This window comes from Echinops telfairi, unplaced genomic scaffold (assembly GCF_000313985.2).
Source record: "Echinops telfairi isolate 266 unplaced genomic scaffold, ASM31398v2 ScPeMD7_7468;HRSCAF=8506_0, whole genome shotgun sequence".
Taxonomy (NCBI): Eukaryota; Metazoa; Chordata; class Mammalia; order Afrosoricida; family Tenrecidae; genus Echinops; species Echinops telfairi.
Genome location: NW_022111369.1, coordinates 96,030,902 through 96,049,520, shown reverse-complemented (window position 1 = coordinate 96,049,520; position 18,619 = coordinate 96,030,902).

Genomic DNA, 18,619 nt, shown 5'->3' with positions numbered 1-18,619 from the left:
ACATATGTGATCCATTTCAGACCACAGAAGTTGGTGGAAAAAAAATTAAAATCTTGAATTTGTTCATCTTTGGTATTAGATGTTGATGCGTAAATTTGAGTAATTGTCGAATTAACTCTTTCTTATAGACATATGGATATGATCCTGTCACTCACTGTCGACCTCAGGATAGGTCTTCAAATGTTCTTTCTGACAATGAATGTGAGGCCATTCCTGGTCAACTTGTCATTCCCGGTCCAATACAGCACACGACAGTTCAAATTCTCAACAGTTACGGCCGTTCGTTTCGGCTCACTGATGCCTCGCATGTTCCTCTTTCAGTCCTCGCTTCCAGGTTTGACTGTTTCCAACTTGCCTAGACTTAGACTCTGCGCCCTCATGTTCTGGGCACCCATGGGTGTTTGCAGCTGTTTCTTCTCACTTTGAAGGGTGCTCCCCCAGTAAACGGAGGCCTGCAAGCTTTGCTTCATCCACATCACGATGGCCAACAGCACTCAGGAGCCAGCTCTGCCCTGTTCATTTTCGGGGTGTCTTTAGAAGCCAAGGGGCTCCTCATTGGCACTGTATGAGACAGTGTTCTGCTGCTCTTCACAAGGTTCTCAATGGCTAACCGTTCAGGAGCGGCCCACGTTTTCCTCCTCTCTAGTCTGTCTTACACTAGAAGCTCTGCTGAAACCTCTCTGTGCTGGGGAATCCTGCTGCTATGTAAAATACCAGTGGCACAGCTTCCGAGAGCCCAGCAAGAGACAAGCGACCACCGTACCACAAACTGACAGACCCACGGGGAATTAGGTCGATGGAGAATATTAGCTATACCGTGCACAACCAGAAGAATAGATAAATCTGTCTTGGAAGAACTACGGCCAGAAGGTTCCTTGGAAGCAAGGATAGAATATGAGTCCGGACTGGAAGGGTGAGTTAGAGATCACAGCTGTTGTGAGGTTGTGTGACAAAACTGGACTGGCCATGCCACAATCTGGGTGGAAGGGCAATGGGGAGGAATAACGGATACTGAGGCAGGGACCTATGTCCGTCCAAACTGGCCTTGTGACACAGAGGAGTCACAGGATGCCCTCATGACCAACTCTTCTCGGGAAAGGAATGATCACCCATTACTCAATTCACCCTCCCATCTTCAGTGAGGTCTCCTCACCCCACTCCATCTAAAATAGTACCTTCATCACCTTCCATCCGTCACTCAGCTTCTCTTTGTGAACCGGTCCTACTCCCTGTTTGTCTAATGTCTGTTTTCCTCATTGGACTGTGCCTTGTTCTCTACTGTCTGCCTAAGGTCTGGAACAGTGGCTGTCACCGATTAGTAACTCCAAAACCATCAGAGATTGAACGGAGGGGTGGGCAGTGTGATGGTTAACGTGGCATGTCAACTTGCCTAGGCTCTGATTATCAGGGTTTAGCAGACATTGGTTTGAGGCTCTTCCATACTGTCATATACTTGAATGTAACATGAACACTGTCCATACGTACATGTGACCCACAAAAGCCCACCGCTGTCTGACCAATTCTGACTATAGTGACCCTATCTAGGGTTGCCTGAGACTATACATCTTTACAAGAGTTGATAGTCTCATCTTTCTCCCAAAGAGCAGATGTTGGGTTTGATACTTAACCCAAAGTGCCATCAGGGCTTCTTATAGCATACAAAACTCATTGCTATCCAGATGATTCAGACACGCAGGCACCCTACAGGACAGGGTAAAACTGCCTCTGTGGGTTTCTGATGTGATAACTCTTTACCGAAGCAGAAAATCTTATCTCTCACCGGTAGAGAGGCTGGTGGTTTTGAACTGCTGACCTTGCAGTGAGCAACCCAACTCGTAACCACTGTGCCATCAGGGCTCTGTAGTACATATATACAAGAGGGCTTTCAAAGCTTATAGAAAAAAAAATGAAATGAAAAGGTAATGTAATTTTTCAGTGAACTTTCTGAGGTTTCCTCATTCATGTATATGCATAAATATATACATATCTATTAGATTACTGTTATACATGATATTCTCTATCATGCATCTTGTATTACATATACTATGAGATCATATAGAGAGAAAAAGGGAGAGAGAAATTTATTTCAAGGAATTGGCTCAAGTGATGGTGGGAAACTGGATAATCTAAACTCTTCAGGTCATATGGTGCAGGCTAGAGATTTGTGCCTGCAGGCTTGTGTCCCAAGATTGCTAGGTCTCATTAGCAATCTTCCCAGATTTGTGCTTCACCCAATCAGTGGCATTGTGGTCACTGCTGGCCCTTGGTGAGGCCCATGGGTGAAAGATCTGCTTGAAGCATCTGTGGAATTTGTCACCCCAACTTGATGAATCTTTAGGATATACCACACACTGAGATAAACTGGGCGGAGGAGGGGAGGGGGAACCATAAGAAAAAGGAAAACATTTCTGGTTTTGATTTTCGATGGAAACAGTAAGTGGTGTTTGACTGAGAGTAGGAAAGAGTGATAGGAAAATAGGAGGATACAAAAAGTATTGTTACAATATAACAGAAACTTTTAAAACAGTTTTATTTGGCATATAATTCACATTTCTTATAATTCAATATTTCAATTGCAGCCAGAAGAGTTGAGTAATCATCACCGCAGTTAGTTTTTGAATATTGTCTTCATTCTTGTACTCACTGTTATTAGCTCCCCATTTCCCCCCAAACCTCCCCTGCCGTACCCCAAAGAAACCATTTACAATCAACTTTACAATGCTCTTTGTCAGATAACAAGGCTATCATATCCCTCAACCAAGATCAGAGGGGATTCTCTAGAGGCTTAATCCATGTGTGGATCCTATACATGGATTTTGGGCTTCCACTGTCATCTATAGCCTTCTGTAAACCAGATGTTCACAATTTTAGCTCCGATATCATTCCATCCTTCAGATTTGGTTCTTATTCTTTTTAATCCTTGAATAACACAGGCTGATATGCTTCTTCCCTGTGGATTTAGTTGATAGAAACTTTTATTCAACAAAACTATCACAATGTGAAGCTGTTGTTTCTTAACATATCTGTGTTAGTCTGGGTACTTTGGAGAAACAAATCCACAGAAACTCATGTATAAGAGAGAGTTTTATGTAAAGGTTAAGTGTGCATCAAGAAAACATCCCAACCCAGTGCTGCCGAAGCCCACAAGTCCAATATTAACCCATTTGTCCAACACCAGTCCACAAAGTTCTCCTCCATCTCACAAAGCAGACATAATGATGCCAATTGCAGGAGGAAAGCCAAGTCAGTGAATGTGTAAGCATCTCAGTGCTGGCAAGGGTCTCCACATGGCTGTTCCAGCACCCAGGGCTGCATCGGGGTAGGTCCATGTGGCTTCTCCTTGGGGATGTTTTGCAGGAAGTGAGCCTTGCCAGCTGAAGCAGGGAACTGCTAAGGCAGCCACACCCTGGTGTGACCATCACAAAGCAAGAGACCCGAGAACCAGAAAGGCGAGGTTCACCCAGTCATTTATCCCTCTGCCCTTCAATTAACCCCACATGTGTTTATCAGCCAAGTTTGCACAATAAACTAACTAACTCGATATCCTTCTTCTAGGTCTATCCACTTCTGAAGGTGCATCCGTCTCTCTAACCCTTCTCCAAAGAATTCTGCACACTTGGATTGACACCACATCAAAACAGCAGTTTTGGCATCCTTAAGAGAATCAAATCATGTTCTTTGAGTGTTGGGAACAAAAAGAAAACTGAAGGGGCAAGATCATGACAGTAGAGGGGACGGGTTATGGTTTACCCATGAAATTTTCATAAAACAACTCCCATTATCCTTGAAGAATGAACAGGTACGTTGACATGAGTGGGGAGAGGGCATTCTTGACAAACTTCCTGGCCTTTTCTCACCAATGCAGTTTTCAGTTTTCTTATACCTTCTTCCCAAGACATCCCCATGATCGTCCTGTGTCCCGTGAGAAAATCTATAAAGATGACCCTGTGTTAGTTTGGATTGAGTAGAGAAATGAGAGCTTTACATCAAGGAGTAATTGGATATCAAGAAAACATCCCAACCCAGTCTAAATCAAGTCCATAAGTATGATATTAGTCCATAAATCTCTCTTCAGATTCACGAAGTTACATGCAATGATGCAGAATGCAAGATTACAGGCTGGTGGGTGCAGAGTCTTCTGGATCCAATGACGGTGGAAGCATCACAAGGCTCAGGCAGGTCTCAGCCCCATGGCTCAACAACAGGAAGGTGAAGCAGGGAGAGAGAAGGCGGCCAGCCTCCAAAGAACCATTTATCTCGGTTGTCCTCTAATCAAGCTGTGACCTGATTGACAGGCTAAGCTCCACCCCTTCACTCTTAATACTCTCAGATTGACACAAGGCTATGTAACTACCACAGACCCCTCTGTTATCTCAAAGAAATGGCCACCACAGCCTTCTGAGCTGACCTCTCTGGCTTGAATTCATCGGTGAGGTCTTCTCAACCTTCCTTGAAATAATCAGTCCATGGTAAACTCTTGTTATCATATTGGGCATCATTCCTGGGAACTTGTGGCAAAGCTTCAATCATTTGGGGGAAATGTCTACAGGAGTCGTGTTAAAAATTTGATGTTAGCACTGACCTCAAAAACATTTTTTCCCATGGCACACCAAGAATACCTTTTATTGAAGGCCCCCTTGGGAGACTGAGACATATACGACTGCAGCTGTCCACTAATCACATACACATGTTTAACCATGTGTAATTCAGAATGTGGTTAGGTGCCAACGAGTCCATTCTCACTCAACACTGCCTGGTTTTGTGCCACCCACACAATTGTTCTTAGGTTTGAGCCCGTTGTGACAGCCACTGTGTCAATCATCTTGATGAAGGTCTTACTCTTTTTGCTGTCCCCCTGCTATGCCAAGCATGATGTCCTTCTCCAGGGACTGGTCTCTCCTGTCATGTCCAAAGTAGGTGAGATGAAGTCTCCATCCTTGCCTCTAAGGAGCGTTCTGACTGTTCTTCCAAGACAGATCCTTTGGTTCCTTTGGCAGTCCGTGCTACCTTCCACATTCTTCTCCACAATTCAGATGCATCGATGCTTCTTCAGTCTTCCTGATTCAATGTCCAACTTTCACATGCACATGAGGCGATTGAGAATATCCTGGCTTGGGTCAGGCACCCCATAGTCCTCCACAAAACCTCCTTGTTTTTCAACACTTTAAAGAGGTCTTGTGCAGCAGATCTACCTAAACAATACATCTTTTGATGGCCGTTCCTATGTGCATGGATTATGCATTCAAGCAAGATGAAATCCTTTTCTCTATTGATCGTGATGTTACTTATTGAGAAGCCTATGTATATATGAACTGGAAGCCTAGAAGTAATACTTTTCAATTCAATCTCCTATTAGCACCTTCTCTTGCAGGGACTGGATTCCATAAGCAATGCAGACAGTTAACATACTCAGCTTCTAATGGAAAGGTTGGTGGTTAGAGTTCATCTAGGGTCATCACCTCATTGCCGGAAGGCTGGCAATCTGCTTCTGGGTAATCGGCCCCTCCAAACCCAATGGGAGCAGTTCTGCTTGGACACCCAAGCAGCTGTGAGTCAGAGACCACTTGATGGTAGCTGGTGGCTGGCAAGGATGGGACGGGCCATTGCCATAGAGCTTCTTTCTGAGTGAGCACACAGTGCTCCCCTTAGATGAGGACACTGGAGCCCAGAGAGGCTAAGCTACTTGCCCAGGTCACACAGCTCATAAGGAACAGAACAAGGATTCACTGTCCTTCATAGGCCTATATTTAGGAAGCTTGGTTGCTTTGGTTCTTTTTGCAAGTCTCTCATTTTCCCTTATAACTTCCCTGAAAATCCCCTCTGATCCCAACCTCCACGCTCCCCCAAAGCAGACTGCCACACCTTTCTCCCATGGAGCAACTGGGGGGGGGGGTTAAGCCATCAACCCTTTGGTTAAATAACTGAGAGCTCCAACCACTGGGCCTTCCCTCATAGTGCTTTGCTTTGTCAGTAGCATATGAAGATAATGAACACTAATGACGCAATGGGAGCTCTGGTCTGTTTACCAATAAGTCCCTGCTGGGGGCTCTGGGGCCCTGTAGGGGTTGGGGGGCTTCTTGCTGGGAAGGGGGAAGGACATCTCAGGCCCTCACTTCTGTTTAATGCCCAGCAGCTAACAGGGTGTTCAAACAGCACCAAGAAGACTCATGCACCTTTTGTTATGGAACAACAATCATAGCAGAGTTCCCAGCACCTTCCCCTTCACTTTGAAGAAGACTTAGTGATGCGGTCAGTTAAGCCTTAGGCTGCTAATGGCAAGGTTGATGGTTCAAACCCACCAGCCGGTCCTCGGGAGAATGAAGAGACCGTCTATTCCAGTCAAGACTTCAAGAATCTGAAACCCTTACGAGCAGTCCCACTCTTCCCTATAGGGCTAGGATGAGTCAGAACAGACTCAATGGCAGTTGGTGGGAGTGTTTTGGTTTGGGCTCCTTCACTTAGGGTTGAGCCAACTTGAGTAGATTCCTATGCCATGGGAGCTCCTTACATTTGCTCACGGGGAACTTGTGCATGGATTAAGAGGCAGTTGTATGAACAAAAACAGATAATATTGCATAGTTTAAAATCAGGAAAGGTTGCATCCTCTCATACTTATTCAATCTGTTTGTTGAGCAAATCGTCAGGGCAGCTGGATTATATGAAGAAGAGTGTGGCATCAGGATTGGAGGAAGGCTTTTTAACAACCTGCACTATGCAGATGACACAATTTTGCTTGCTGAAAGAGAAGAGGACTTGAAGCACTTGCTGATAAAGATCAAGGACTGCAGCCTTCAATATAGATTACAACTCAATGTTAAGAAAACAAAAATCCTCACAATTGGGCTGGTAGGTAACATCATGATGAATGGTGAAAAGAGTTATGTTTTCAAGGATTTCATCGTATTTGGAACCAAAATCAATGTTCATGGAAGCAGCAGTCAAGCGATCAAAAAGGGTATTGCACTAGGTAAATCTGCTTCACAAGACCTCTTTAAAACGTTGAAAAACAAGGAGGTTACTTCAAGGACTAAGACACACATGCCCCAAGCCAGGGTATATTCAATGGCCTCATATACAAGTGAAAGTTGGTTAATGCATAAGGACAATGGAAGCAGAATCGATGGATTTGAATTATGGTGCTGGTGAACAAAATTGGAAGTGCCAAGGACTGCCAAAAGAACCAACAGATCTGTCTTGGAAGAAGTACAGCCAGAATGCTCCTCAGGGGCAAGGATAGTAAGACTTCATGTCACCTCCTTTGGACATATTGTCAGGAGAGACCAGTCCCTGGATAAGGGCATCATACCTGGTATAGCATCGGGATGAGGGCACAGAGAAATAGAGGAAGACCTTCATCAATATGATTGACACGGGGGCTATGACACAGGCTCAAACCTAAGAACAATTGTGAGGATGGCGCAGGACCAGGCAATGTTTTGCCCTGTTGTGCATAGAGTCACTATGAGTCAGAACCAACTCGATGGCACCTTAACAATAACAACAATAAAACAGTCATCTGAATGGGATGTCAACTAAGTCCACATGAAAGGAGCGCAGCAGCTTGTGTGATCCAAGGATTGTGAAGAACAGAATCCACATCCAAAGGAGGGAATGGTATCAGAGCTTACATTCTGAACACCTGGTTTGCAGAACACTAAAGATGACAGTGGAAGACGAAACTCCCTTTGCAGGATCCCCTCTCTGCATTCCCATTCCATTGCATTTCCTCTGACCATAGACCAGGGAGGTGAATAGCCTGCTCTCAGACCGAGAGCCTTGTAAAGTCGAGTATGGCGGATGTAGTTCGGTTAAAATGTAACATCATTTGATCTCCCTTTGGGCCCATTTTACAATTGTTTCCATTTTTAATATTTTCTGTTTCTTTCTGATTGAGGTTTTTCTCTGTGTTGCTTGATCATTGTTGTTGTTTGTTGGTGTCTTGTATGACTTCCTGTATACGAAATCCAGGCTGGGTAAATCTACTGGATTAATAATTACCTAGGGGCCTGGGCAGGGGAAGTCGAAGGGGAAATGAGGAGCTAACAATGAGCATGAGATAGCAGAAAATGTTCTGAAATTGATTGTGCTGATGTTTACACAACTTTTCAGAATATGATTGAAAGATGGAATTGCACGCTTTGTGAATTAAAATTAAGTTTTTAACAAAGGTTGCCTTCCACGTGAGATGCAGAGGATACACCGGCAGCGCACCATGAAGGGAATGGATGGGACAAGGGTTTGGAGTGCAGGAAGGAAGAGGCAGAGCCATTGAGTAAGCCAGGGCCAGGCCAGGAAAGACAGGGAAGGTCATTCTCAGAAGAGGAGGCAGAAGGTTCCCAGGCCCTGGGGCGGGAGGACTGGGTGTGTTCACAGAGCATAAAGCCACGGGAGGTGGTGAGTGGAGAGAGATCAGAGTGAAAGCTGGCAGGCTTGACCTCAGAGAAGTTAGCAGACATTTGGATTTCATTTTAAATACAGCCGGAAGCCACTGGAGATCAGGGGAGACAAGATCAGCCAGGCATCACCTAAATAGCACTCCATCCAGAGAGTAGATGGCATCCAGTAGAGGGGAGCAGGTACGCTGGGCTATAGAGGTGACCCTGGTGAAATATGATGGGGATGTGGACTAGGGACAGCCATTCTAGTTCTATGGAGATATGACAGGGACGTGGACTAGGTACAGGCCTGTGGTCTGTGTTATGAATGTCAACTATGAAACACCGGGACAAAGTTGTTTGAAATACTCAGTTGGGTATAAACATATGTATTAGATAAGAAAGTTGCTTTCCAGTGTCACTTGTTTGGAAGTGAACCCTTTTTGTAAAACTCCATAGTCAGGTGTGAACATATGTATGAGACAGGAAAACGACATCAGTCACAACGTTTGCAATGACATCTGGGAATGTTCTCCAAAACCAACTCACTGCCATCGAGTCAATTCCAACTCATAGTGACCCCGCAGGACAGGGTAGAACTGCCCCTTGTGGGTTTCTGAGAGTGTAAATCTTCCCAGGAGTGGAAAGAGTCCTCTTGCTCCTGTGGAGTGGCTGGTGGGTTTGAACTGCTGATCTTTGGGTTCACAGCCTAACTGGTAACCTCCGAGGCCAGCAGGGCTCGGTTGTGAATATACTAGCCATGCACAAATGAGACAACCAGAAAGCATTTGTGCTCATCTGCGGCAGCCACGGTAGTATTGAGAGTGAACCTCCTGGTTGGATGTTCAGACTCCTTAGGGAGTCCTGGGAGCTAACGGCTGATTGCTGGTGAAAATACCCTGAGTGAAGAGAGGGTAGTCAGAGGATATGCCGTGACTGCTGGAGGGTGAAGCCTTTGCTCCTTCACATCAAGAGTCGCTTGGGGAGGAACTTTGCCTGTGACTCTGATCAGACCAGACCACTGCACCACGTACTCTTGCTTCTGCCCGGTGCCTTGGAAGTTTGGATGACTGACAGCAGCACAGTCTCCTTCCTACCCAAGCCCCAGGACCAGGAGGCTCTGCGAATTTGTTTACTGATTTGTTATCTTATTGGGCGAGTCGGATGGACACGATGGGCTGCCTCGATGGGTTCTAACAGAAGAACCAGGGTGAGGATGGCACAGGACCAGCAGGGCTTCGTTCCCTTGTTCATTGGGTCGCTCAGAGTCACAACGGACAGGTTAGCACCGAACAACAACGATGCTGGAAAAATCAATCTGATGTGGTGGAGAGGCACCATCAGTCGTGTTTGCTGTGACTTGCTCAAAACAGTCCGGGATCTGTCTTCTGAAGAGCTGTAAGAATAGTCAAGCTCATCACTCCATAGTCACATCTTGTCTAACCGAGTCTCCAGGTCCGCAGTTCTCAACCTGTGGGTCGCGAACCCTTTGGGGGTTGAAAACACCCATTTCTGTCAGAAAACACCTATTTCTGATAGTCTCAGGAACTGAGACACCACTCCTCTATCTGTCTCCAGGCGGGTCCACCCACATGCAGATATGCCCACCTATGAGCACCTGGCGTGAAGACTGTTACCCATGCTACACCATGCTTCAAGACAAAACTTCATTTATTTGTCATTAGAAACAAATATTCACAATATGTAATTACCTATTGTTTTTGTGATTAATCACTATTCTTTAATTATGTTCAATTTGTATCAATGAAAATACATCCTGCATATCAGATATTTACATTATGATTCATAACAGTAGCAAAATTACAGTTATGAAGCAGCAACGAAAATAATTTTATGGATGGGGGTCACCACCACATGAGGAACTGTATGAAAGGGTCAGACATGAGGAAGGTTGGGAACCACTGGCTCAGGCGTTTGTAAAACAACAAATGCACTGTCAGGGTCCATTTCAACTCCTGGTGACCCTGCAGGACAGGGTAGAACTGAGAGGGTAGTGTTAGAGGTCCGAACACTGTGCATCTTACAGGACCAGGAGCCTCATCTTTTCCCCGGGGCGTGGCTGGTGGAATTGAACCACAACCTAATGGTGAGCAGCCCAGTGCTTAATCCACAGTGCCATCGGGGCTTCAGATGGGTGGGTATGTAGGACATGCACATTGAACATTCAGTAACGGCAGAAAGGAGTTGTTCTGGGAGAAAAGGACTCCACACTCAAACATGTTCTATAAAGATACTTTTATTAGCCGTTAAAGACAATCAGATGAGGGAAACCAGTAACATGATGCTCCCCTGGAGGCCAATGGATTCAATGTCATGCTGTGGTTGCTGGGTGACATCGAGTTGGTTCTGACCCATACAGACCCCAAACAGGGCCTGGTCCTGCGCCATTCTCACACGTTCTCCTCTATTTGTTGCAGTTGCTGTGTCCGTCCATCTTGTCGAGCACCATCCTCTTCCTCGCGTTCCGTCTAGTTTACCCAACGTGATGTCCTTCTCCTGGTAACATGTCCAAAGCCTGGAAGCTGAGTCTCCCCATCCTGGCCTCTGAGGAGCGCTCTGGTCGTACTTCTCCCAAGACAGACCTGTTTGACCTTTTAGCCATCCACGCTACTTCCACCATTCTGTTCCAGCGACACAACGCACAGGCGGCATCAATTCTTCCCCGCCGTCCTTCTTCAGTGTCTACTTTCATACGCACAGGAGGCATGGAAAATGCCATGGCTTGAGTCAGGCACACCCTAGTCCTCAAAGCAATACCCTGACTTTTCCATATTCTAAAGGGGTCTTGTTCAACAATACTAATTATAGGCTAATTATAGATGAAGAAGATCATTATAAATTCATGATTGGTTACAGATTAATTTATCCCTTTTGCAGGTGGGACTTAAAAACCAGAAAAAGGACCGCAATTGGAATGGGTCAGCAATCGAAGATTTTTAAGAGGTTACGGAATTGGTTCTAGGACTCCAACTACCTGTACAAGGCTGTTGAGGTATGACTCATGACCATGCAGCCCTGAGGTATAGCTGCCAGAACCCTAATTTTCAGATAAGTTGGGGCTATTTTTGGTGGAAAAGCCCTCTAGTACTCTAGGTTTGGGATTGGGCTGTGTGTTAGTCTGGGTAGACTAGAGAAAAAAATTCACAGACACTCATATGTATTTAAGAAAGAGCTTTATATACAAGAGCAATTGAATATTGAGAAAACATTCCAGCTCAGTCCAGTCCAAGTCCATAAGCCCGATATCAGCCCATATGTCCAGTACCAGTCTATACATTCCTATTCAGACTCACGCAACATATGCAATGACACTGAGTGCAGGAAGATCACAGGTCAGTGGGTGGCAAGTCTTGTGAGTCCAGTGACGGCGGAAGCATCTCAGCGCTGGCATGGGTCTCCACGTGGCTCCTCAACTCTGGGGCTCTGGCCCCACCAGCCTCTCTCCATGTGGCTGGTCATCAGGAATGTCTCTCAGGGAGTATGTGAGTGTCCCGCCTCCAGCTAGCTATTTGTCTCCTTAGTGGCTCTAAATGAGGTCATCAAGCTGCAACCTGATTGACAGGCTAAACTCCACCCCTTCAATCTTAAGTCTCAAATTGACAACAGGTTATGTAACTACCACAGGTTGTTACCCAGAAGGAAGTTCAGTGGTTCAAACTCACGAGCTGCTCCACAGGGGAAAGATGAGGGTGCCTACTCCTGTTAAGGCTTACAGTCTCAGAAACCCTGCGTAGGATCTCCATGAATTGAAGCGGGTGCAATTTCAGAGGGTTTGGATTTTTTGGTTTATTTTCTACAAATCATTAAGGACATGCCCAGATGAATTCTCCCGGTTCTTTGTGTGAGCCTGAAGGCAGAACAGGCCTTCCCTGTGCTCCCTTGGGAGTTGTAATCTACTTTCAAACAGTCTTCCTAAAGGAAAAACTGCCACGGTGTTGGTGGATGATCAGAAAGAACTCAAGTGGAGTTTGAACTTATGTCAAGCCTATGAGCCCTGCCCTTCCACAAACCACGTGCTTTAGAACTTAAGTTCTTGTACAGATCAAAAACCTGGGAGAGACTGTGACTCAAGATGTAAATCCCTTATTGAACAGTTACTGTGACCAGAAGGGTCTTTGGTGACATAAAGGCTAAATGTTCGGCTACAAACCCAAATGTTGGTCCTATAGAACCCACCAAGCAACTCCTCAGAGGACAAGATGGGAGGATGTGCTCCTATCCGAATGACAGCTTAGGAAAGCCTATGGGTTAGGTTGGGTTTTCAAGAGAAGAAAAACCAGTGACGCTTATATGTGTTGTACATAGAAAGAGATTGGTATCCATGGTTTACACAGTTGCAGAAGTAGGTAAGTTCTGGTTCAAGTCAGACAGCTCCTGCATCATCGACGCTCATGAACAGGAATCAGAGGATGAGACAGACACTACAGGGGCACAGGCTGGTGGATGCAGAGGTCTGAAGTCAACCAACTCAAACTTAACGGTGAGCATGTCGCAGAACCAGGCAGTGTTTCATTCTCTTGTACACAGAGTTCCTATGTGTGGAGAAGCAGACTCACAGGAGAGGTCATTTCCCAGGAGCTAAGGACAAAGACCAAATGCTTCCAGTAGAAATCCTTATTCATCCCCCATTCCTTCAAGCCATCCTTCTTTTCCAAACCGGAAGCCATCATGCCTCTTTGCTACACCTTGCTCAGGCGTAGAATCAGCAAGCAACATGCGTAGAGGTGTGCAATGGCTGGGCAGACACTTTTTATTCATTTATTCGTAACCGAATGTGATAAATATTTACACATGCCGACCTTGTATAAATGATCATTGAATTGAGGTGTTGTCTGGTTTACAAATTATGCAAAGCTAAGCTGAAAACAAACCAAACATGACATTAAAGAAAAAAATTTATTTTCAAGCATTTCCATTCTGTGGCTTGCCACCTGGGTGGCTCCACCCGCCGAACTTGCGTTGCTGGGGCTGAAACATCATGTCGCCTTCAGTCCATTGTGAGGATGGAAGGAAAAGAGGACGCAAAATTCCTCTCTCAGCGTAGACTCCACAACGCTGACCTAAAGCATCGTGATCCTCACAGCTGTCGCCGTTGCTCCTGTTCTTAGTAGTCTGACAAGTCAGAGTCCTCCTTTTCTGTCTTCCCTGCAACGAGAAGGAAGGAAGAAAAGATATTATCAGGTCTTTGGGGTCCTGTGATGAATTCATTTGCAAAAATTCTTGTCCCCCCACCCCAAATGAGCTGTTAGTTTAGCAAATATTCTTTGCCACTTAATTTTAATGAAGAAACATGTAAGGCATCTCATAGGTTTAATAAATATCAGAAAATCCACACAGTTAGGCCTAAGTGGTTGAAGGGGCATTGGAAGAAGGCCGTGGGATGGAAAGTTGGATACGGGTATTGGATGAAATCTTCCCCTGAAGATCTAAATCAAACCTTTACACAAAATAAGTCTGTCATCGCTTACCACAAATGATATGACCTGTAAGCATTCAGATGGCAGGAAATCGCTGCAGAAGAGTAGTGAAAGCACCACGGACTGCCAAAAGAACAAACAAAACTATCTTGGAAGAAGTACAGTCAGAATGCTCCTGAGAGGTATGGATGGCGAGACTTTGTCTTACAGACTTTGGGCATGTTCTCAGGAGAGACCAGTCCCTGGAGAGGAGCATCATGCCTGGTAAAGTAGAGGGGCAGCGAAAACTTCAACAAGATGGATTGACGGTGGCTGCATCAATGGGCTCAAACATGAGAGCGATGGCGAGGATGACCCAGGACCGGGTGGTGTTTCATTCTATGGTGCATGGGATCCCTCTGGGTCAGCATGGACTCGATAGCACCTAACAACAGTTTTCTCGGCCACTCCACTTGATGCTGAACTCTTCGGTAAAGAGGAACAGCCAAGAAGGATAGTGTGGTTGTGTCTGTTGGAGACATCAGGACATTTGGTGTTTCCTCTTCCTATTTTAAATTAGACCGATTCATTTACCACTGCTGCTGTGGGCATCGCAGGGTAGCAAAAAGGGCTAAGTGTTTGACGACGAGCCAAAAGGTTGAGGACAATCAGACCTGTCCGGGCAGCAAGGCCTGGAGATCTGCTCCCAAAGTGTCATGACCTGGAGAGCCCTCTGCAGCAGATCGACTCTGCACACATGGTGGGATCCACGCAAGAGCAAGGGTTCGTTAAGTTTTTATTGGCGTTGCGATCAGTCACAATGAACTACCACAAAGGCGATGGTTGCACACGACACGGATGTAGTACGAGGCCGTTCTGGAGGCAACAGTCTGAACTTGGTCTCCCGGGGCTAACAGGGGATTGTTGGCAGGAGGGAGTGCCTCTCTGAAGACCTAGGGGTAGAGGTGGTGGTGGGGTTCCTTTCATTGTCTTTCCCACCGTCTTGAGGCCACCTGAACGCTGCCCTTTTCTGCATCTCTATCACCAACCCAACTCCTGCTTCCACTGTCATCTCGCCTTTAAAAAAAAAAATCTTTGACCTGTCTACTTTTCTAATGATTACATGGTTATTGTTGTGGTTAGGTGCCATCAAGCCTGTCTCAACTCATAGTGACCCGATGTACGACAGAAGGAAACTCCGCCCAGTCCTGCACCATCCTCACAACTGTTTTATGTTTGAGCCCATTGTTGCTGCCACTGTCAATCCATTTTGTCAAAGATTTTCCTCTTTTTCGCTGCACCTCTACTTTACTGTGGCGGCTACATAATCTCCTGTCAACTTGCGAAGGGGTGGAATCTAGACCGTCAATCAGGCCAGAGCCAATGAGGCCTCTGTGTGAGCATGGCCTTCTCCTGAGGATTCTGTGAACTCCTGTATTCCTCTCTGGTGGTGTGAGACTCTCTCTGCTTTGTCTTCCTGCTGACAAGCCACATGGAGCCACACTGATGCAGCTAGAGCCCTAGAGCTGGAGGGCCCACATGGAGACCCAGGCCAGCACTGAGATGCTTCCACCATCACTGGTTCCACAAAGCTTTCCACCCACTGGCCTGTGATCCTCCTGTATTCAACATCATTGCATTGCCGTGTGAGTCTAAAGAGGAATTTATGGACTAGTATCGACATATGGGGTAATATTGGACTTACAGCCTTGACTTGGACTGGGCTGGATGTTTTCTTAATGTACAATTGTTCTTTGATATAAAGTTCTCTCTTACACATATATGAGCGTCTATGAATTTGTTTCTCTAGTCAACCCAGACTGACACATTACCATTTCCCTTCTCATTGGGAATTGTTGTAAAACCAAGTTCGCAAGCCAAAACAGAGAACTAGCTTCATTACTGTGAAACTAGTAGTGGTTGATTTAAATAAATCTCTTCAAAGTGTACTTCTTTCTTGAATATCATTTACTACCTTCTGAAATGGTTAAATACCAACCCACTGGTTTGGGCGTGATGACTCTTCTTTTGATGCTTTCTGTGTCCTTAATTTTGTTGTTGTTGCTAATGCCCATAGGATCCTCCATTCTTGCAACTCAAGGCTTGAATTCTTACCAGGACCTAGGACCAGACAACTTTTCCTTCTTAGACATAAGGTCACTGTGAGTTAAAGCCATCTGATGGCACCGAACAATGACAGGAAAATATCACACGCGCGCATACACACACACACACATTCATTATTCGTCTCAATCATCATCATACTCAGCTTAGCTTTCAGTGATTCTTTCTCCTAGTTATCAAAATTAAATCCACTTGAAAGAGATAAGGGTGCATTCCACTGCCAGTTCCAAAGACGTTTTCCTTTGTGGCCTGAGTCTGTGGGGAAATGATTTGCTGACACGAGAGCTAGCTAGTGGAAACATATTACTCAATATAGCCAGCCACTCAATCGGCAGAAAAAGAGCAGAAATCTCTTTGCTTGAAAGGTACCCTCAATCCGCTCTTTGCTCCTCTTCTTCCAAAACTCAGCAGTTGCCTTTTCTGTTTTTAATTCAAATATATGTTTGGATCCAAAGATAGTTTGTTCTTAGTGTACAGGCATCAACTGGCTCAGAGACATTTCTAAGGGTCCAAGAGGTGCTTCACAAAGGCTTTTTTTTTACGGCCTGGAATCATCAGAGGCCTTGATTGGTAGCATTTCCTGTGCCCTGGCCCACGTCCATACAGGAGCAAGCAGTGATGTCAATGGCAGCCACGGGTGACTTTACCACGTTTTTACTCCACGTACTGGTTTGGAGCAAATAGATTCTTCTGGCGAATATATAGCTGCACTGACTAACGCTCACCAAGAATAAACTGCTGGAAGAGCGCTGGAAGTAGAAATAGAACAAGTAATTGCTCTGAGTTAAAAAAGAAAGGGGGGGAAATGACGTGCTTCGTAGACAAGACAAATTCCATATAATTTTTAGTGAAGAGAAGTGTGGGCCGGTGCAGGGGGGTTGTGGTCTTACAGAGCAGGAGCGAGGAGGAACCTAGCTTTAAGAGCGCACCCCAGTGGCAAGTGGAGGGTGCCCTGTGGCTGCGACGGGTGACCATTTCCTGAGACTTTGAGGGAGAGAGGTTCTGGCCAGCACTGGTTACATCAGAAAGAAGAAAGACATCTTTGGGCCCCGGCCCCCGTCCCCAAATCTCCTCTCTGAGTGGTGTAGTAGTTACACGTTGGGCTACTAGCTACAAGGTCAGCAGTTCGAAACGCCCAGCCACTCTGAGGAAGAAAGATGAGGCTTTCTACTCCTGTGAAGAGTTACCAAAAAACCCACAGGGGGAGTTTTTGTCTGTTCTACAGGATCGCTATGAGTCAGCATTGACTCAGTGGTAGTGAGTGAGAGCCGAACACTGACCATGCAAGAAGAACATGGATTCTTCTAGCAAAAATTAAATTAAAAAAAAAAAAGAATCCACCACATGCTTTGTGAAACTCCTAAGAGAATTTCTGGCATTGAGTTAAAGCCACCAGGCCCTCCACAATGGTCTGTCTGCACGTTCCTAACAGCCCTGTCCTCTTACAGATAAGGAAATTAGGACTCTCAAATGCAAGGGATTTACCCAAGGCCACAAAGGGCATGCTTGCCATCCACAGGCGACATTCATGGATTGTAAACTCACGATTGATTTAATAACTACTTTACAGACGACCAACCAAAAAAATGCACCTCATTAAATACTCTGGCCCTGTTGTAAAAATGAAGTCGGTCTATATGCTTCACAACTATATTAAAATTTGAAGGGGGAAAAAAAGATTCCTCCAATCTCCAGAATATAGCAGTGCATCAGTCCTGAGGAAGGGCTGCATGTCAGGGTCTCCCCGGTCTTGGGGTACAGGCTTCCCCGCTGCCTGCCTGCTCTCCTCCTCCTCTGTGCCAAAGGACCAGGCCCCACTGAGACTCTAGCAACCAGACGCTGTCCAGTTGATGCCAACTGATGGCGACCCTTTGTGTGCGAGAAAGAAGGACTTGGCCCCAAGGGGTTTCCAATGGCTGTTTAGGGGATGTATCCTGGCAGACCTTCTCAGAAGTGGATGGGCTGCACTCTAACCCTCATCCACGGATAGCCACGGACTTCACTGTCCCCGGGGGACTCAGTCACCCAGGGAGTTAGCCTGCTGCCATTGTCCCAGTGAGACTTGAGCAGGTGGTAGAGATGGGGCAAAGTCGACAGAAATGAGAGACAGCTATATGTTGGGCTGCTAACCACAGGGTCAGCAGTTTGAATCCACCAGCAGCTCTGTGGGAGAAAGACTGGGCTTTCTACTCCCATAAAGAGTTAGTCTGGGAAGTCCACAGGGGCAGCTCCACCCAGTCCTCTAGGACTGCTCTCAGTTGGCACCAAGTCGATGGCAGGGAGGCATTGACATCCATCATCCACTGGGGAACAGGAGGACGTCTCACCCTGACCTGTGTCACCCTTCACAGCTCAGGGAGACTCAGAGGCTAACGCTTGTAGGGCAGAAATCTGTGTGCGAAGAACGGCAAATGAAAATTCAAATCAAATAATTTCAGTTCTAAAGACAAAAAGAAAAAACAGACAACCCACCCAGGAAGGTGACCAAGTTTGTACCAGTCTCTTAGTAAAGGAACGAAGTAGTGCTCTGGCATAAGGATTGTCCCCACATCCGCACGAGCCAGCTTTGCACAACTCAAAGCTAAAGGCATTTTACTCAGCAATCAACAAGGGCCAGGGAATGCGCCCAGAGCCATGGACTATGAGCGCCAGAACCGGGCAGGCAAAGCCGTTCCTTAGGTTTGGGTTTGCATGGGGTTGGGT